We start from the raw sequence: 4,411 nt of genomic DNA, 5'->3' as shown, positions 1-4,411 counted from the left end.
TTAAAATATACTAGAAATTTTTTTCTTTTTCTTTTCTTATCTATCTATTCGGCCGAACACACAAACATATATATAAAGATATTTTAAAATACTTTTTCACCATTTCAAAACAAACAAACCAACTATTATTTGAAAATCCAAAGGAAAGTAATTCGAGACATAAAATCGTAAATCGTCAACCTAACTTTAACATTTTCAAAAATAAACTTAACTCTAACGTCCTCTCAAAAGCATCATAAGCAATAAAATCTTAAAGTAACTTAAATCATTAGCATAAGTCATAAACATAAGTGCAGAAAAACTAGCGATGATCATCGGGTTGTGTGCACCTTCAACCCAGCTAGATCAACCATCAAGTCCTCCAATAACATAAACATCATACTCACCTGCATCGATCACACCTAGTAATTCTATTGAGTCAGCAAACCTCAACCATGATAACAAGTAATATATATACATCCACATGCAACAGTGAAAATACTTTTACTTAGAATAGCTTTTCATGAACGTGCATAAACTTAAAAAAAAATTTCCTTTCATTATATCATTTTCCTTTTTTTAATCTTATATGTTTTCCTTTTTATCATACGTATATATTTTCCTTTTATTGAACTCAGATAATTAATTATGACTTTTCGTATCAAGCTAAAGGTCGATGGATCCATCTACGTGTAACAATAGTATTGGGCGGCGGGGACATCAACGACACTCTCACCCGTCAACTAAGCCATGACCTTACATGTCATCATAATCATCGTATCATCGTATTAGTCACGATTACTTTCCCTCCTTCAACTTTTCGTAATTTCGTCACTTATAAAAATTCAAGCATATAATAATCATTTTTCTTTTAAACCAAATATGCAACATTTTGTTTTAGCATTATCATTTTATCTTAAAATCCCGTAAACATTTAAAATAAGAATATTATCATTATTTACAGCATTCAGGGAACTGTCAGAACGTTTACTATTTTTCAGGTGTAAAATTATCGTTTTATCCATAGACATAAAATCTCTCGGAGGACTGAATATGGCTGGGGATCAGTCGTCTTCCTTAGCACCAAATGAAGGGAAGATAAGCTATACTCGATCGACGGTCGGCTCCATACCGGAAACAGCTACCCTCCTATTTGAAAATAACCTATTTGACAAAGAGCTTATTCGTATACCGATTCTAGCTTCGCCGGTTGAGAATATACTTTGAATAGATAGTAAGAATAAGGCTTTAAGAGGGATAAAGGGTCTTATGGATCCTCGATTTTGACTTTTTCTTACTTTCGTTGACTCTAGATCATCTTAAATAATTATTTAAGCTTAAATCAAATTTCTTATAATTTTATTTAGTTTAAATTCAAGGCTTTCCATTTATTTCATAATTATTAATTTATAGAGCGTTTTAAATCCCGGATTAATTCAAACTTTAATATTAAATTTTCAAATTTTAAACATAGATTTTTTATTACCTAAAATACTCTTGTGAGCCATGAGCCACCCCTGTGGACCCACAGTTCCAGCCCTAACCTTTTAACTCTAAAAATCGAACCCTTGCCCTTTCCACTCGAGCCAACTCTCGGTTTCATCCAGCCACGCCCGAGCCACCTTGAGCCAACCCCTGACCAGATCTCCCATGGACCCTTATAGCCCTCAAGAGTTATTCTAACCCACAAAACAGCCCCCTGTCAGCCACCCGAGCCGCGCGAGTTCCCTACAAGCATATGACTCTTTTCCCTTTCCTAAGACTCCTCGCCCAAGCCGTCTCCCATGTCCGAACCCTCTGGACTAACCCTAGACCACCCTGAGACCTAGCCTAGACCACGCTGCCCACACCTGAACCCTCCGACTGCACCTTATTTGCTTGGGAAGAGTCCATGCGATCATGGGCTCTTCCCTAGCGACCAGCCGCACTAAGACCCTGATAGGACTCGTTTTTACGTGTTTTTAGTGTTGGTTTTGAGTCGCATTCATGCATCATATTAGTTTGTTTTAGTTTAATTTTGCATTTTTTTAGCATTATTTAGCATGTGATTGATCTCGTGTATTTTGTGGTTATTTTGTAGGAATTGAACCAAAAAGTGGGAGAAAATTTGTCAAAATATCGAAGAGGATTCGCTAGGGCGATCAAAAGTGACCGCCCCAGCGAAACCAGGGACATGCTCGAGGAAGTTTATGCGAGGACCTCTCGCTAGGGCGGTCAAAGTATACCGCCATAGCGAGAAGCGAGATTCAGGAAGATTTGTTTCCAACTTTTTATGGACTCTATCCTACACCTAAACCTAATACACGAGATCAGCGATCCTTTTGGGGGACTTTATCATATCTTTCATCACTTTTCTTGGAGGAGAGGCTAGAAAAAGGAGATTTCGAAGACCTCGAGATTTCCACGCGTCGTGGCCGTCATCCATCGTCATCTTTAGTATTTTCATTATTCAGCATTTTATTTCTTACATTGATTGTTGGTTTTTATCATGAATTTCGGTAACTAAACTCTATATTTGTTGGGATTTGAGGGGATCCTACCCCGTACTCGGTGTTTAACATTATTTCTCGACGTTTTTATTAGTGATTTGTTTATGCTAGTGTTCTTTCTTGTTTCAATCGAAGCCTAGCTAACTTCCTTTGATTATTTCATGTTTTTGATGATTTCGATAGAACAATTAACAATAGGATCAAATAGTATAAACCACGAATTTACAATTTTAGTAGATATACGGAATTGGGTACGTGTCGATAGTGATAGTTCACCCGGATGAAAGCTAGTGGATTCCATAGAATGTAATGCAATTTTGAACTGTTAAATAATTGAGGACACTTGAGTACTGCATGTTTATGATTAGTATTAATATAGCTCGACAGAGTATATTAATTAGACAAGGGAATTCCGTCGAATGCACGAGTAAAAGTCGAGTGTAATTATTTAAACACGAGTGGTAGGTGAACTGCTAATTCCTAAAAAATTCATTTCTCAATTGATTTAATCCAAATTAATCATTGCTTTCTTGAATAGGTTTTCTTTGCATTTTAATTATTTTAGTTGTTTAATTTACATTAGTTTAATCATCAACTCATTTTATCGTTGCTAAAGAAATTTTACTTGAAAATAAAAATAGTGTAACGCAGTCCTTGTGGAACGATACTCGTATTCACTTACGTTTATTATAACTTGACTATCGTACACTTGCGATATTTAAATTGAGCTTTCATTTATAAAATAAATTTTGGGACTATTCACTGTGCAAGTTTTGCTCGATCAAGTTTTTGGCGCCGTTGCCGGGGACTGTTGATTCACAATTTTTTATTTTTCATTTAAATTCTTTAGTATTATTTATTTTATTGTTATTTGATACTCTCATTGTGTTGCAGATTTTTCTTGTGGTGCATTCGAAGATCACTCGAGTTTAAGCTTGAGCCTTTTGACCCCGAGATTGAACGCACAGCTAGACGTCGACTACAGCAGCAAAGAGCGAAGGAAAGAATGGAAGACGATCAACACAGAGAGGAGCCAAGGCATATACCGATGATGGATTATGCATAGCCGTCTCTTGATGGAGCACGTCCAAGCATCGTAAGACCAGTCATCCGAGCTAATCAGTTTGAGATCAAGCCAGCTATCATTCAGATGATTCAGAACACTGTACAATTTGGGGGAAGTGCACTTGACGACCCTAATTCTCATATAGCTGACTTTTTTGAAATTTGTGATACTTTTAAGTTTAATGGCGTGTCTGATGATGCTGTTCGTTTGCGTTTATTTCCATTTTCACTGAGAGATAAAGCTAAGTCGTGGTTAAACTGTTTGCCTGTAGGGTCTATTACTACATGGGAGGATATGGCAAAGGCATTCCTGATCAAGTACTTTCCTCCGTCGAAAACTATGAAGCTTAGAGCCGACATTACTACTTTTGCTCAATATGAGCAAGAGTCACTTTACGAGGCATGGGAGCGCTACAAGGACTTGTTGAGGAGATGTCCACACCATGAGCTGCCTCTTGGGTTAGTTGTTCAAACTTTCTACTACGGTCTGCTTACTCCTAACCGTACTATGATAGATGCTGCTGCCTGTGGTAACTTACTGAGAAAAACGGCTGAGGAAGGATATGAGTTATTGGAGGAGATGGCTGCTAGTAGCTATCATTCTCAGTCTGATAGGCAGAGACGAGGTGCTGGAGTTAATCAAGTTAATGATTTGTCGGCGGTTTCAGCACAGTTAGAGGCTTTGAATAGAAAGATTGATGGGATGAGCATGAGTGGGTCGGCTATGCGTCTGCAAGAAATTTTCTGTGATAAGTGTGGGGGTGAGCATGACGTGCAGGATTGCCAAGATGGCAATCCATTCTATGTGCCTGAGGGAGCACCGGTAAAACAAGTGGGATTCCAGAACCGTCCTAGAAATGACCCTTATTCGAACATAT

General features: G+C 37.7%; 1 non-coding gene across 1 annotated transcript; it reads right to left on the bottom strand.

The window, feature by feature from the left end:
• Positions 1–3,876: 3,876 nt before the first annotated feature.
• On the bottom strand, positions 3,877–3,983 carry LOC140820690 (small nucleolar RNA R71). Its single transcript, XR_012115562.1, has one exon. It is a non-coding gene; the product is annotated as a small nucleolar RNA R71 (small nucleolar RNA).
• Between the last annotated feature and the right edge of the window lie 428 nt (positions 3,984–4,411).

Source organism: Primulina eburnea, unplaced genomic scaffold, assembly GCF_022965805.1.
Source record: "Primulina eburnea isolate SZY01 unplaced genomic scaffold, ASM2296580v1 ctg1357_ERROPOS1256773, whole genome shotgun sequence".
Lineage (NCBI taxonomy): Eukaryota > Viridiplantae > Streptophyta > Magnoliopsida > Lamiales > Gesneriaceae > Primulina > Primulina eburnea.
This window is presented reverse-complemented; position numbering and strand designations above follow the sequence as displayed.